General features: G+C 39.7%; 1 long non-coding RNA gene across 1 annotated transcript in view; it reads right to left on the reverse strand.

The window, feature by feature from the left end:
• Positions 1 to 17170, reverse strand: part of LOC105506757 — a 27694-nt gene extending 10524 nt beyond the window's left edge. The window contains exon 1 of the long non-coding RNA XR_001000988.1: positions 17110 to 17170. This is a non-coding gene — a long non-coding RNA (uncharacterized LOC105506757). The remainder of the gene's footprint in view (positions 1 to 17109) is intronic.
• Positions 17171 to 17560: the final 390 nt, after the last annotated feature.

A 17560-nucleotide genomic window follows, 5' to 3' on the forward strand; every position in this document is an offset into this window, starting at 1 on the left:
GCTAGAGGGAGACGCTGTCCCTTGCCTCATTGCATTATATTTTAGTGTAATTGCACCTCCTAGTATGAAGACCCAAATATCATTGGAAAGTACACAACTATTAAATAATACACAAAGTCAAATATTATTATATAAGTATTTTCTAAAGGACTTTCTGTAGAAAAGTACATTTCTGTAGAATGTGAATAGATATTATTTGGGGAAAAAAATAGTTCCATGGTCAAACAGCACTGGAAACCTCTAAAATAAACAAAATTAAACAAAAAAAAAAAGAAAAACGAAAAAAAGAAAATGTTTGTTTTAAGCAAGGATCTTTTTGTGATTAAAAGCATAGAAAAATACAACACATTTAATATATTACACACCAAATATACAAAATCCTAGAAACTTATAGAAGGAGATAGGAAAATTGATCTTATAACTAATCTGAATATTGTTCTCTACTTTCCTTAATGTTTTTAAAGGTAGTGAAAGTAAAACTACATTGTTCTGATAGTGTAGAAGGGAGATTCACGTTTAAAATTCCTCCCAGTTTTAGGAGGAGATATTAGAACCTGTCTTTATTATAATGCATAGATTAGAGGGAGGAGGGTAGGTATTACAGCCAAAGTGTTCCGTAATCAGTAGATTTTCACTGTATTTGATCCCTCCTTCTTACTAGTTTAAGTAAAATTTGAGCATGTACCACCATATATCTGTTTTTATTCGTGAATGACATAATTGTTATTAATATAGTGTGAATAATATAAATCATTCATAAAAATACATCTTTTTAAAGATGGTATTTATTAATAATGATACATTTATATATTTTTATTACTCCCTTTTCCTGTCCCTCAATAGATCATGTGCACCCCACTTTGGGACCACTGACCTTTTAGTTTGCTTGTCATGATAGAAGTCATCTACTAAAGGAACTCTGGAACGTTTGAGTCTCTAAATAATCTTGTTACGATCCAAAATAGCCTGTTAATTTCAAGATTGATCTTCAGGTGACTAAACTAAGCACTCATAAGAAGTCACAAGGTAAAAGAGTTCAGGCCACTGTTTGGTTAGCTGACAAAGAGTTACTTTTATTTCCCTAAATGCTTTTGAATCACTGCCCATTGGCTTTGAAGGAACAACAAAATATCGTCTCCTCAGTAATGTCATTTTCCCTCAAGTGAAATGCAAGCCATTTCTCTAGAAGAGAACAAGGTTATATAAAGGGGAGAGAACACGTCTCCCTCCAAGGTAGTTATGCAATGTGGGGAAGATTCCGCAGAAGAGAGACAAGGTTGAACAGAGATGATAGTTCTTTTACTTGGACATGGTAAAAACTCGAGTTTCTGGATGAACTTGAGTACTATTAATCAGTACTGGCACTGTTGGACGAACACGTACAACATCTGGCACAATCAGTGAGACAAATATGGGCCTGGGTCCTGGTGTTAGATGGGTACAGGAAAGCACCAAACCTCTCACACTCACTCTCCACCTACATGCCCCAAATCACAAAATTCCCCTGCTTGAAGGGCGAACACTCCCCACTCAATTCACTTCCCATTTAAAAGTGTATTTGTTCGCTTTTCTAAAGACTACAAGTGGGTTGGGGAAACTCACTAAATCACTGTTAACACTTGGTGTGACCTTCAGGAAGAGGCCTCATGGACTAATAAATGTGCTAAGAGGATCTGAAATGTTGGTGATGGGGGTGTGGCAGAGAAGGAAGGACGAAAGGGAGAACCTGTTTGGAAAGCCTATTGATTTCTAAAGGGGTAATGCTGGGGTGGGGGAAAGTGGTGAATAAATTCTCTGACAGGCAAGCAACATCATTCACATTTTTGTTTAGAAATCATTCTAATGACAGCCACGCTAAATTTTGGTTCTATGTTGGGTTAGTTCCACAATCACTGAAACGAGGAAGTGAGCTCGACAATTTTTTAAACCTCAGAGTTGACAAGAAGTTATGAAAATTCCCAGTGGGGTTACATTAGACTGTAGCACTTCAACCAGGAAAAGCAGGGAGATTCCATTGATGAATCATATCTAAGGGACAAGGGAGGCTCTAGGGTTTTCTCAGACAAAATGAGTCTTTACAAAATTGGAGAGAACCAAATGGAGTTAACAAGTTTGGAAGATACGGGTGTATTTCCCATAGAACATGAGAATGAACACTAAATGAGAAATTCTTGGAAACAAAGACTGATGCAAGAAGAATGCCTGGTTAGGAGTGAAAAAAGTAAGAGCAAAGATGCTGGTTCTGAGGCCAGAGGCAATGTTGGGGAAGAATCTTGGGAGTGAGTTAGCTGGGACCAAGGAAGAGCCAACCATACCTGGATGGATTTAAGGAATGCTAAGACAGGTCCAAAGTCGGAGAGAAGAGGTGACCAGTGAGCCTGAGGACAGGGCCAGACACTGTAATACCAAATTCCTCACAGAATCAGCAGGGTAGGGCAATGTCTCCAGGGCAGGAGAGATGACCTTGCCAGAGGTGTTTTGATGATAGAGGCTGAAGGAGACAGAGATTAAGCATACCAAGAAGAAGTACATTTGTGGGAGATAACTAATATAGATGAAAATTTCTTGAAAAGTTTTTTCTTATTGAACACATCTGCTATAAAGGCTTTGGCATCAAATTTTGTGTGATACAAAAATCATAACAGCACTGAAGTGACTAATAAACCTGTGGTGTCAAAACTAATGTGAGCATAAATAACTTTGAACACTGTAGATGGTAATTTGGAAGGTTCTAATTGCATCTTGACAACAAAACATAAACATTAGAGTCTATATGATGTCAAAACATCTGAACGGAAAAAGAAAAACACAAGCTTTTTTCTCTGCAAAGGCCAAACATTTGTATATTTTGGAAGACTAAATATATATTTGATAAAGCCATGGTATATAAAGTCAAGGCATTCTATGATCTTCCTGGATGTAATTATTTTCCATGGCTTTGTGTAATCATGGTAAAATAATACTAGTTCAATAACTAATAACTATAACAATAATTAACATGTAACAGTGGCTGAGTTTCCAAATAACTCTATGATGTATGTATTTTTAAAGCCTGTATTTTATACATGAATCTTTTACAAATAAAGTAATTTGCTCAGTCACACAAAGGCAGAGGCAGGACTCAGAACTATATTTATCTGTTTCTAGAATCCTAGCTCATCCTACATCTGGCCATTTACATAGTTTTAATTAGTTTGAAACAAGTTTTTTCTAAATTAGAAATCATTTCTGTAATAACATTTTATCTTATTGCATCATGTTTTATTACATTGAAAGGACCTGCTTTCTTATTATCTCCCTAGCTACATGAGAATTCTTCCACAGTTTACATGAGGTCATCAGCCTCTGGCCACGTCTGGAAAACAGCAGGAGCTCAACTAATGTTTATTAAACTAAACTAGGTCTAAAACGGATACAAAATTAACAGGCCTGGCTGGGCAGAGTGGCTGACACCTATAATCCCAGCACTTAGGGAGACCAATGTGAGAAGATGACTTGAAGCCAGGAGTTTGACACCAGTCTGGGCAACACGGAAAGATAACAAGACTGTGTCTCTACAAAACAGTTTAAAAATTAACCAGCTGTGATGGTGCGCACCTGTCATCCCAGCTACATGGGAGGCTGAGGTGGAAGGATAGCTTGAACCAAGAAGTTCAAGCTGCAGTGAGCTATGATCACCCCACTACACTCCAGCCTGGGCAATCCAGAGAGATCCTGTCTCAAAAACTAAATAAATACAAATGGAAGAGTTTTGCTAGAGTACAGAAAGCATGTCAGATCATTTGCATCTTAATTAATGGTACATTAGCTTCCAGACTTCAGCAAACAAGTTTCATCTACAGTTTTGATGTCATTGGTTCTTCCAATATTAACATAACTTTGATGCAGTTTTATTGCTCTACCTGTGTGTAGTTCAGCTTGTTTATTATACTTTCCTTTTTGTTTTCCCTTTAGTTGATCACCTGCCAGCTTTTCTACACTTCTTTCTTACTCCCCTCCTTGTCATTGCCGCTAGACAAACCTATTTAGTCATTTGTTAGATTAAAGATAAAAAGACACAGGAAGAAAAACAAACATGAACCTTGGGCATACACTTTTTTTCTTGTCTCTCTCTCTTTCTTTCTTGCTCTCGCTCTCGTTTTCTTTTTTTTTTTTTTTTTTTTTTTTTTGTTTTTTTTTTTTTTTTTTTTTCAAAACAGAGTCTCTCTCTTGTTGCCCAGACTGGAGTGTAGTGGCGCAATCTCAGCTCACTGTAACCTCCGCCTCCCGGATTCAAGAGATTCTCCTGCCTCAGCCTCCCAAGTAGCTAGGATTACAGGTGCCTGCCATCACACCCAGTTAATTTTTATATTTTTAGTAAAGACAGGGTTTCACCATATTGGCCAGGCTGGTCTCAAACTCCTGACCTCAACTGATCCGCCCACCTTGGCCTTCCAAAGTGCCAGGATTACAAGCGTGAGCCACCACACCCATGCCGAGACGGGTTCTTACTATGTTGCCCAGGTCCAGGCTGGTCTTAAACTCCCAGGGCCAAGGGATCCTCCCGCCTCTGCCTCCAGAATAGCTGGGATTACAGGTGTGCCATTGCACCCAGCTTTAGACTTTTTAATTTTATTTCCCAAATTACTGTAAAAGTAGTTTAGAATTATTTTTTTCTCTTCTATTTTAGCCCATGTTATAACCTGGACAGGCAACTACTGATTCTTAATGTCTGGCCACTGATTTTTAAGTGCTTAAATATTCAAAAGTTTGTTAAGCATATTATTTAATATTCACTTATTATTCAGAGTCTGTGCCTAGGCAGAGCTCCTAATAAAAACACAAAAGACAACTGTCACAAAAGACACAAAAGACAAATGAAAGACAAATTCATTTTCATACTGTAATCAAAATACATTTCCTGATGGTGGGGAGTGCTTGCATGGTCACCTCCCTGCAGAACCAGCCTGGGGTAGTACGACTACAGGTTAATCCAGATACAAGAGCTATTTTCAAATACTCCCAATGCCCATAAGGAGAGCAGGCTCAGGAGCAGGGCCCATGGCTATCCATCAATGTGAATCTCTAGATCCATCCCTTCTATTTGCTTTCCTGCAAGATAAATACATTTTTTGAACTCGTACTGATCAATTTCAGCCGCACAGAAATAGAGACAGGAATATAACAAGATCTACCTCTTTTCTCCTGAAGCCATTAAACAGATGTCAGTTCTCCTCTAAAGGGACACATTTCAGTCCAGATGGGACTGGACTGAAGGGACACATATCAGTCCAATAATTTCCAGAACACACCAGGTCAAAATGTTATATGCCATTTTAAACTTTTCTGCCTTCCCCAAAGAGTCAGCAACTAATTAATTCTTAAGAAAGAAGAAAGAAATGAGAGGACTACAAGGATTGTGTACTGGCTGAGAAATTAACACTTTGGACCCAAAATAGACACGAGTTCAAATGCTGCTTCGTAAATAGATTATCTGAGCTATATTTCCTCTAGAAGCCTTGTTTTCCTGACCTGTAAAATGAAGACAGAATATACTCTCATCAGGTGGTCATGGGGATTAAATGATACTATACATATACCAACTATATACACATACACACACACACACACATATATATATAGTTGTATATGATACATATAATACATACACTCTAACATACACAGTGTATAGCATGGGACTCAGTAAATGGAAGCCATTGCTTATCAGTCAAACAGTACTTATTAAGTCCTAGGAAAAGTATAGGATTCAAAAGAGGTCCAATTTTATTCCTTTCTTCAAAGAGCTTAGGATATTATTTAAAAGTTAGGATAAAATTTTTGAAATATAATACATAATTAAGACATAAATTGTATAATTTTTACTATATATATTATAGTTCAAAAAAAAAGGAAGTAATACATAAAGATGATTGAATTCTTTTAATAACAAAAAAAGTTTAAGGCCGGGTGTGGTGGCTCATGCCTGTAATCCTACCACTTTGGGAGGCCGAGGCAGGCAGATCACCTGAGGTCAAGAGTTCAAGACCAGCCTGGCTAACATGTAAAACCCTGTCTCTACTAAAAACACAAAAATTAGCTGGGTGTGGTGGTGCATGCCTGTAATCCCAGCTACTCGGGAGGCTGTGGCATGAGAATTGCTTGAATCTGGGAGGCAGAAATTGCATTGAGCCAAGATCGCACCACTGCACTCCAGCCTGGGTGACGGAACAAGGCTCCATTTCAAAAAAAAAAAAAAAAGTTTAAATGCATATGTAAAGTTATTCTTTAAACACTAAAATAGGAAGCAAATTTAAATAATACAGAAGAGTTGTCTATTTTGTTTCATAGCATGGTCTAAGTTAGGACACAAGTAGAATGCATACTCAATTACTAAGCATTTAGCGTGGTATTTTCTTCTTCTTATGTTCCATCAATATCTAAACAGCCTTAAAGACTATTGAAAAATAACTTTTCCAACTACCATTAGGGACATAAGTATTAAAATATTACCTCTAAGAGAAATTTATTGTACAGAATTTACATTTCATAAATTTATCCTAAAAATTCAGGACCTCGTAGGCAATGATCTCATTTCTTCTCACATTAATGAAATGTATTTTAGAGAAATTCCAGGTCAAGAGCACCTTGATAAAATGGCAAATCATAAAAAGCAAAAGCAAATGACAATGGGAGCACTCAATAGATTTGCTCTAATGAGCAAACAATAGGCATCCAGTTGCTATTGATAGCCTAGGTTGACTGGGAGATCTCTTACATCCTAGGGTAATCAAAGTTGGCTACTCAAAAAGGTATTTTCTTTAGATTATTTACTCACCTAGTCAATTCCCTAATATGAGCCAGGTATCGTGTTGTAGGGAGCTGACATTATACAGGTAATCACTGCAATATAGTAAGTGTTTCAATGGACAAATATACAAATTGCTTGGGAAGCACATAATCCTAACATAAAAGTTAGGATTAGCACATAATCACAGAAGAGGAAATGCCAAATTGTGGAATAGTTAGGAAGGGTTTCATTGAGGGAAATATTCATGCTGGTTATTTGACAAGCACTATCCTTGAGAAGTAGATCCCAGTAGAAGTCTCTGAGGTGTCTGTCTGGTCTCCTCCTACCTGAGCAACTAGCACTTGATTCCTTGGCCAGATTAACGTGAGCCAAAATACCTCGTGACTTCCTTGGAAATGCAGCTTAGCAACCATTTCTGGGGACAAAAGTCCATAGTAATAGGCACCTGGCTGTTATCATGTTTGATGGGCCTATGTCTTTTCTTCTTTTTTAAGGACCTTAATACTCTTTCCTTCCATCTCCGACTCTATATTCCCAACACTTAAAATTAGCAGGGTTAGTAAGCAAGGACCAGTGGGAACAAGAGAAGAGAAAATGGTCTAATGGGCAGTGTATTCATTCAGTCCTCAGGAGTTTTCAGTGAACAGGTTGGATACATTTCCAATGCTTTTCTCAAATTTTTAGGAAAATTAACTATTAAAGTTTTTTTTATTTTAATGAAAAGATGTTTATGGGCTGGGCACAGTGGCTCATGTCTGTAATTGCAGTGCTTTGGGAGGGCGAGGGAGGAGGATCACTTGAGGTCATGAGGTCAAGACTAGTCTGGGTAATCTAACAAGAACCCATCTCTATGAAACAATTTAAAAATTAGCTGGGGGTGGTGGCATGCAACTGTAGTTCTAGTTACTCAGGAGGCTGAGGTGGGAGGATTCCTTGAGTCCAGGAATTAGAGGTTGCAGTGAGCTATGACCACACCACTGCAGCATTCCAGCCTGGGCAACAAAGTAAGACCCCATCTCTAAAAAAAATTAAAAATAAAAAAAAAGGGCCGGGTGTGGTGGCTCACACCTGTAATCCCAGCACTTTGGGAGACCAAGGCAGGTGGATAACCCGAGGTCAAGAGTTTGAGACCATCCTGACTAACATGGTGAAACCCATCTCTACTAAAAATACAAAAAACTAGCGGGGCATGGTGGCGGGCACCTGTAATCCCAGCTACTCGGGAGACTGGGGAAGGAAAATCGCTTGAACTCGGGAAGCGGAGGTTGCAGTGAGCCAAGATTGCACCACTGCACTCCAGCCTGGGTGACAAGAGTGAGCCTCCATCTAAAAAAAAAGAAAGGCTATTTGTGGTGTTTTAATTGGAAAAAATATCTTTGAAAGAAAATAAAAACTGAGTAACATATAGAGCTGATACAAAGAGGATTACAGTACCTATATACACACATAGCATTGTTAAAATATATAGAATATAAATACATATCATATACAAATCTTCTAAATAAGACTCTATCTCTAGATTTCAGTCATTAACTCAAAAACATTGCTGCTTATTAACTTCTGTTTAACTTCTGTTCCAACAAGTCCTTTACACTCCTGACTCAGTCATGTGGGTACGTATTTTTAGTTCACAGGACTAATTAAGAATATTTATTAAACTTTCTGGCCTATCCCTCAGCTTTCTGATCACTAGGAATCTACATCTGCAGATATTCTTCAATACCCAAGTGCACACTAGACTTGACCATGTTTGCTCAAGTTTTCGACCTGGGTTCTATGCTATGAGAATCACATTGCTAAATGAAATTTTGTTATTTTAAGTGTATTCCATTTGGTGTGCTTTTTAGGACTTTGCTTTCTATTTTCATTGATATTTTGCCAGGTTTCTTCCTCTTTGTCTTCTTTCTCCACTCCTCACTTTACTATTGTCTCTCAACAAACCTATTTCTAGATGTAAACATACCCATAAGGAGGGGAGCTAAGGCTGGGCGCAGTGGCTCACACCTGTAATCTCAGCACTCTGGGAGGCAGAGGCGGACAGATCACGTCGTCAGGAGTTCGAGACCAGACTGGTCAACATGGTGAAACCCTGTCTCTACTAAAGATACAAAAACTTAGCTGGATGTGGTGGCAGGTACCTGTAAGCCCAGCTACTCAGGAGGCTGAGGCAGGAGAATCACTTGAACCCAGGAGGCAGAGGTTGCAGTAAGCTGAGATCACACCTTTGCACTCCAGCCTAGGCCACAGGGTGAGATTCTGTCTCAAAAAACAAAAACAAAAACAAAACAACAACAATAACAAAAACAACAGTTGGGGGAGCTAAAGGAAATATCTTGAGAAACATTCAGCAAGAAATCACAACTTCCTGATCCGGGGAAGATGGCTGGGGCTTTTTAAGCACTGAGTCTCTCCAAAAGGATGCAAGCTGATATCACATCATTTCTAAACCTTCCAATCTACTCACTAAAAGCATAGAGATTTATAATTAACTAAGTATATATACTAAGTGGGAGCAGAGGGTTCTGGGGTAAGGGGATATCAAATAAATAAAAGAAAGGAAAGAAATGTATTTAAGGAACTGGATCTGAGCTGTGAGCCTCATGTGCACTCATTTAATGTCTAAAACAAAACTGCAAAGTAGGTATGACTATCTCTGAGAGATAAACAGAGACTCAGAGAAGTTAATTAACTTTCCAACATTCTTATAGCTAGTAAGTGAAAGACCCAGAATTTGAAAGCAGCTGGGCTGATTCCACAGTTCATGCTTTCCACTTGCTGAACTCTGCTCTCACACCAAATGGGACCGCCCTGAAGATGCTGAAAATCCATAGGGGGAGGAAAGATTTACATTGATAAGGGGGAAAAGGTCTACTTAAAAAAAGGAAACCAGCAAATACAAGATAGGATCCAGTAAAATGCAACAAGGAAGGTGGTCAAGAAACATAACGCATGGCCATGGACAAAAAGCAAAGAAGAGGAACAACCTGAGTTGGATGGAGGTGAGCTTTGATGTTCCCCCCTTGAGCTCATTAATATTTACCTTTCCTGGGCTGATATGAAATTTCGATTTATTGGATGATTGCTCCATGCTCTCTTTGACCTTGTTTCTGAATGTGTATACAGAGTCCTGGGATCCCCACCTATTGCTGTCATTTTTCCTTCCCTAACCTCCTTACTCACCTGTCCTTACCAAAACTCTTCCCCAAAATACCAGCTAAGCTAGTAATTCTTGAAAAATAACAAGGAAGTAGAATTTGAAATTGTTTTGATAACGTCTGTGCAAACAGCTGCAAATTCTATAGATCACATCATCCCGAGGGCTGCAGTGTTTACAGTAAGAAAGAGTCAAACCAAATATTTGCATCTGGGGCTTTACCTGTTAGAACAGCAGTGAAGAGTTCAAAGTCCAGGCTCAAGGCCACCATGGAGGGCTATCAGGAAGCGGAGGGCTATCAGGAAGCTTTATGAGTGTTTCCCTCCAAGTTCCTAAGAGCTGACTCTCCTGGCCTTCTGCCGGCTCCTTTGAAATGGAGATATCAGCTCTCCTCATTCACTTATCACAAACGCGTCCATTACTGGGCCAGATAAAATTGTTTGAGTGCTCATTTGAAATCCTAAGCACCCATTCCTGCTTTGGTCCAGGAAGACATTTAAAGTTACAGACTGACAAAAGGGGAAAAATAATTGAGGACCTTTATCCACACCATCAACACCTCTTGTTTCCTTCCCAGAATTTGAACTGGAGACCCTGGTATGCAGTAATAACTCGGAAAATACCTGGATATTCTTCTGGGAACCCCCAACACATCTTTCATTCTTTGGATCATTATGAATCAGGATTTTAAAGGGAATAACTTCATTTTGGTTTTTGTAGATTGAAATTAATTCAGGCCATTAGATGAAAGAAAGAGAAGGAGTGGAAATGTACTCATCCTATACTACCCCAAGTCTGGAAACATTACTCTTGGAAAAAAAAAATCATTTTTAAATATAAATTTAGCACAAATAATTCCCAGGGAAACATAAACCCACATTTCTTCTAATAAAGAATATTGTAAGGCCCAGCGCAGTGACTCACGCCTGTAATCCCAGCACTTTGGGAGGCTGAGGCAGGCAGATCACGATGTCAGGAGATCGAGACCATCCTGGCTAACATGGTGAAACCCCGTCTCTACTAAAAATACAAAAAATTAGCCAGTCATGGTGGCAGGCGCCTGTAGTCCCAGCTACTCGAGAGGCTGAGGCAGGAGAATGGCGTGAACGCCGGAGGCGGAGCTTGCAGTGAGCCAAGATCTCGCCACTGCACCCCAGCCTGGGCGACAGAGCCAGACTCCGTCTCAAAAAAAAGAAAACAAGAATATTGTAACTAGTGGAGCCTCATGTCTTACTAGAATGAGGAGTAGGTACCAGACACTTGCTGGTGAATTTTTGTGTAATATTGAAAAAAGAAGCATTTTACAGGCAGTGGGCGACTTACACTTTCAGTTTTCTGGGCTTTCCTGATGTATATATCAGACATACCACCTAAACAGAAAAATATGTGTCTACAAATCTAGTGTGTGTCTACTGGTTGTATACAATCTAACAAAGCAAAATTGACGTTTTAAACCTTTGTGCTTTAAATATTCATAGCATTTCATCAATTACAGACTAAATATAGTTTCACCTGAGTTTTGAGGATTAATAATAAAGGAAAATATCATTTACAATCTGATTTTACTTTTTGATAAATAACAAGCCAATATGTAGGGCTTGGAAAGTATTTTACCAATTATTTTGTTCCTCTCTAAACATATCACAGAATAGTTAAAAGCTGAAATAGTTCCCATTTCTTGGAGGCTTACATTACCAAGTTTTCAAAAAAGCAAGATTTATTTATTTATTTATTTCATTATTGTTATTATTTTTTGTAGCCCTCAAGAGTATCCCTACAACCAACTTCAAATGGCCTGATAGCTTTGAAAGCTTCTGAGTCAAGGCTCAATAGCTGAAACAAAAAAGCCAGAGAACGGCCTGTTCAACAGACTGAGGCATGTAAGAATAAAACAAAACTGCTTTATGCCTTTACCAAAACTCCTAAATTATCTTTTCCTAACTATTTAAGAGCAATAAATGCAACTCCACAAAGCCTGAGAGCCTTTCATAGGGTATGGCTGTAGTCACTCCTCAGTTGGAGCCCTGGGAAATACCACAAACCTCAGAGAATTGCACGTATGTGGAAACTTTTCCCATAGAATTGTAGTAGGTGTGTGTTGTGGTTTGAGTCCCTTTATGACTAACGTAGTAGCTGGTTTGTTTACGATTTCATTTCTTTTTTTTTTTTTTTTGTGAGACAAGAATCTTGCTGTGTTGCCCAGGCTGGAATGCTGTGGCGCCAACCTCCCTGGTTCCAGCAATTCTCCCTGCCTCAGCCTTGTGAGTAGCTGGGATATCAGGCACCAGCCACCATACCAGGCTAATTTTTGTATTTTTAGTAGAAACGGGATTTCGCCACGTTGGCCAGGCTGGTCTCGAACTCCTGTCTTCAGGTGATCTGCTCACCTCGGCCTCTCAAAGTGTTGAGATTACAGGCATGGGCCACCACACCTGACTAAGATTTCATTTCTTTTACTGGTCTGAGTGGCTACAAAACATTGCCGTGAGGATTGTTTGCGGGGTTTTCGTGTTCATTTCTAACCAGTGTACCAGTCCTTTTAGAAATGCATCTCCCAAAGAAAGGCCGAGAAATCTGCAGAGCGGGGAGGAGACCAGCAGAAGTCTAACTTGTGATTGTACCTGTCTGCCCTGAAGGGGAAATTGTTTTCCCAGTAATAAAAATGTGGTGGAGCCTAGAATCTTTATTCAGTTGAAGTTTCTTCCAAGAACAGCAAAAGGGTGCCTCGAGGTCTAAAACTGCTTGGGCACGTCCATGTTCACCCCTGGCCTCTGCAAGATGCAACCATGTGGCCTTGGGGAACAATAAAAGCCGAGGTGTATCAGGCCAGCCCCCTGACCATAAGCTATGCTTATCACCCCAATGGCTCCTTGTTTTCATGCTGAAAATATGCATCTCCTGGAAGCTCTTCTCTCTTGGTCAGATGTGTGTGATGTGATTTACATTATGGAACGCAGGGGGCATGTGCTCACAAGCATTTTGATTCAGGAATCGGTTTCTATTATGTACTCCATTTGTATTGCCTTCTGCGGTGACCTTAATACTTTTTTTCTTTTTAATTTTGGACTTATTTTAGAGCAATTTATTTTCTATCAAATCCTAAACCTACAATGTTTACATGGAAAATAATTGCACTACAGTTAGCAAAACGTCCTGGAGCCTAACTTCACAAGTCCCATTTTCCTGAGGTCAGGGGGCCCTTGGCCTTGGTACCTCGGGAGGGCACTCATGAGTAACTGAGGCAAGAGAACATCCCCCTTGGCCTACTCTCTGGGCAGTTACCTTCTGTTGAGTGGTGTGTGGGTGAACATATATGGGATTGCAAGTTCCTCAAAGAGATAAGATAGGTCTCATGGATATATCATGGATAAATTTGCCAGAACTAGTTATATTAATATGTTGTGTTTCCTCCTGAGGCTGTGTTTGTGTTCATTGAAACTTACTTCTCAGGCAAATGTAGGGAGTAATAAACAAGCTTTATGTTCCTGGGAGTCAGGAAGTCTAGTTAGTATGGTTTAAAGCCTTCACTTTACCACTAACCAACCAGTAGATTTTGTTATCTGCACTTTACTTTGGGAAGCCTTGGTTGGAATGAGAAGAGTCTAATAGATTTTTTTTTTTTTAGATAGTCTTACTCTGTCACCCAGACTGGAGTGCAGTGGCATGATCTCGGCTCACTGCAACCTCTGCCTCCCAGGTTCAAGCGATTCTCCTGCCTCAGCCTCCTGAGTAGCTGGGATTACAGGCATGTGCTGCCATGCTCAGCTAAATTTGTATTTTTGGTAGAGACAGGGGGTTTCACCATGTTGGCCAGGCTGGTCTCGAACTCCTGAGCTCAAGTGACCCACCTGCCTTGGCCTCCCAAAGTGCTGGAACTACAGGCATGAGCCACTGCGCCCAGCCTAGATAGTTTTTTTGTTATTTAGTTTAGTTTTTTGTTATGAGTTTCGTTTTTTTGTTATTTTTTTCTCTGTAGGATCTCTGAGTCTTTAATACGCTAATGGGTATTATTGTAAGTTCTACGCGTGTATAATGCACCCCAAGTTAGCATGGCTATTGAATACTCCCTCACCCAAATAAACGCCTATTATTATAACTTGAGCTATAAGTTTCTGTAGAATATAGTTCAAGAAACCTCTTTCTAGAAGCAGAAGTTTTCTTCCTGCTCTAAAGTTCTATGAATTAACAGAAACAATGCAGAATTACATACTTTATTGGAGATAGAAAAAGAGGTCCAGTTGATGATCTTATTGTAGCAATAAGGGATTTATATTGCATATAAATGTATGCACTATAGATAGTTTAAGCAGAAGGGTATTTTTTATAACCAGCTTATACCATTTAATTGAAGACCAAAAAACTAGTCTTGAATGCTACCAAGGAAAACCCAGGAAAAATGCCCAACTACATCAATTTTCCTACCAAAAACACCTCTGCTGTTGCTGCTGACTTTTTGGCTCACATGGCACTAGAAAACAGAAGTGAAAACGCCACTAAAGTACCCCTGGAAGCACTACGCATGCCACTGTGCTTGCTGAAAGCCACAATTTCCCCACGTGTGTACACAACCTCACCTTGCTTACTTCTGCTTCAAGCAGCACACTGTGGTAAGCAGAACTCTGAGATGCTCCCCAAGATTCCTGCTCCCTGACGTATACACCCTTGACAGTACTCTGTCCTCGAATGTGAGCAGGACGTGTGAAAACAGTGAGATGTCACTCCCATAATTACATTCTACTATATGGCAAAAAAGGATTTTGAAAATATAATTAAGGTGTCCAGTTAGTTGGCTGCGAATTAATCAAGAGTGAGATTATTTTGGGTGAGCCTGGCCTAATCAGGTGAGCAGTTAAAACAAAATAGAGATTCGAAGCCAACGCCACTTTCCTGTTGTCTTTAAGGGAGAAAACTGCCATGTTGTGGGGGAAGGCCACGTAGCAGAAAATGGCAAGAAGCCTCTAGGAGCTGGGAATGATCCCTGATTGACAGCCAGCAAGAAAGCAAAGACTTCAGTCCTACAACCGCAGAAACGGAATTCTGCCAACAACCAAAAACCCTGGAAAATGATACTGATAAGACTGTACCCCTGGCCAACATCTTTTTTTTTGTTTTTGTTTTTGTTTTTTTGAGATGGAGTCTCACACTGTCGCCTGCGCTGGAGTGCAATGGTGCGATCTCAGCTCACTGCAACCTCCGCCTCCCGGGTTCAAGCAATTCTCCTGCCTCAGCTTCCTGAGTAGCTGGGACTACAGGTGCACACCACAATGCCCAGCTAATTTTTTGTATTTTTAGTAGAGACAGACTTTCATCATGTTGGCCAGGCTAGTCTCAAACTCCTGACCTCGTGATCCGCCCACCTTGGCCTCCCAAAGTGCTGGGATTACAGGCATGAGCCACGGCACCCGGCCCATCCCTGGCCAATATCTTGATTTAAGCATTGTGAGAGCTTGAGCAGAGGATCGGTTAATCCATGCCCATACTCCTGATTTGCAGAAACTGTGAGCCAAACAATGATGTTATTGTTAAGTTGCTTAATCTGAGCGTGCAGTAATAGAAAATTAACATTTGCTTTGGCATGACAGAGCCCAGTTTACTCCTCACATTCAAACTGCAAGAGCTTTGGGAGAATTACATTGCTAGCTTTCCGTACTGTAGAATTCCTTAAGAGAAGCCAGAAGTGATTGTTGTTTATATTAAGCGAGTCAATCTCTAGTGTCAGCCACCCACTTCTTTTGAAAATTATTTTCCAAAACATCTTTTACGGGCTATATGATAGGCTAAAAGATGTCATTTCATTTTTTGTTTGTTTGTGTAAAATGGCAAAGATCAACCTGTCCTGTGAATGAGTATTCAAGAAAAAGTAATTAACATCGCTATCAGCAATTTCCTTGTATGTATCAACCAGTTGGGTGAACTCATATAAATATTCCTGCTGATTTCTCTATTAAAAAATGCTTAGAGAATAGACAATTAATTTAGAAGATTACTGCTACTCCAGGAATGGCCGCTTTAGCAGGACTGTTGACATGGAGACTTTCCATGACCTTACACACGTGTTGATAAGAATGCCTGTGGCCTCTGGTTCTCATCAGTATTGAGTATATTGATAATATTCTCATTGGTCTTCTCATAGCGAGTCCAACAAACCATCAACAAAGTAGAGCTAATAAGAGAGGGATTTTTAGAAATCTTTCAGCAGAGAAGCATTAGGGCAAGTTACAATTATCTGATAATGTACTACTATTTCTCCCAGAGAGTGTGAGAGAATGGGGAGCCGACAGTGTTCCGTGAAAGTCGAAAACTTTTCTGATTCACCGCACCGTTGAATTTGTTTTCCACATAATGAATGTGTAGCATTTGATTCTCCCCACACTAAAGTGATTTGGCTTATTTTTACATAAAGTAAATTTTAGCCATCTCCCTTGCTTTATTAATACTCTCTAACCCAACTTCCTTTCATTTCAAAACCACCACTGGTGAGGAAGGGTAAACAATAAGAACGACATGTAAGAAATTGTGGTATCCAAAAACAAAACGAAAAGCCCCATTTGCTTTACCTCATGTGGTAATTTCCCAGACTTGTTCATCTTGGCAGTGTTGAGCTCGGCATTTTCTCCCAGGGAGCAGAGCAACTTCTTACAAAACCTTACTTCATGGGTTTTCCCAGGTGCCTGTTATTTCCTGAACAGCACATATAGCAGTCCCTTAATTTTTACACTTCTGAAAGTTGGCAGAGTGCCCTCAGAAAGTCTTGTCTTATTTCAATTGATTCATTTGCAACAAACCCAGTAGGAGTCAGGACATGTATCATTATTTCTAGTTTATAGACAGCAGAAACGTCCATTTCTAGAGTTACATAACTGGCTTACACTATCATAAGCCATGACATGGAGATCAGAACTCAAGTCTTTGGAGTGTAAATGAGGCAATCTTTCCCCAGGACTCCTGTCCTCTTACCAATACATCAGTGAATGGCTAGAAATAAGAATTTAATAGGCAATGGCTTCCTGCTGTTCTCTAGTCTTGCCTACCCAAATCCTCTTCGTGCTCAGAAAATGCACATGAGACACTATTGACAAAACTAAGTACAAGTTTCCAAGCATTGACCTTTGAATAGGAAGGAAAAAGAAAAAAGAAATTCCCAAGCATAAATTTGTATACTGCTTACCTCATAAGTTTTACCCTTTTTCCTCCAGAACAACCATTTCTTATAGTCTGTTCCTAACACCTCCTGGCTTCTGCCTAGACTTGCCGCTGACTGCCTTTTTTGTCTGAGTAAGTTGCATTTGCCCCTGAAGACTCTGCTCAGACTTTTCCCAGGCTGGTCAGGAGAGTCCTCTTCCTATCCAGTCTATTTCTCTTCTTATCACATTATTAAAATTTCTGATAAAGTGTGCATGACCCTCTGTAGGATACGAGCACATTTAGGTGTCATCTTGAGTCGTCTGTATTTAACTCGGTGCTGGGAATTTCAGCACTACAATGTTTGTGGAATTAGGATGTAATAAGCAACGGTTTTATTGGCTAGGAAATAGTGGCAAACAAAGGGGAGCCTTCAGAGGTGTAACTTCCCTATCCAAACTTGCTCTGTGGGGACTGAGTGTCTAGGAAGGGGATGA

Source organism: Colobus angolensis, unplaced genomic scaffold (genome assembly GCF_000951035.1).
Source record: "Colobus angolensis palliatus isolate OR3802 unplaced genomic scaffold, Cang.pa_1.0 Scaffold14, whole genome shotgun sequence".
Classification (NCBI taxonomy): domain Eukaryota; kingdom Metazoa; phylum Chordata; class Mammalia; order Primates; family Cercopithecidae; genus Colobus; species Colobus angolensis.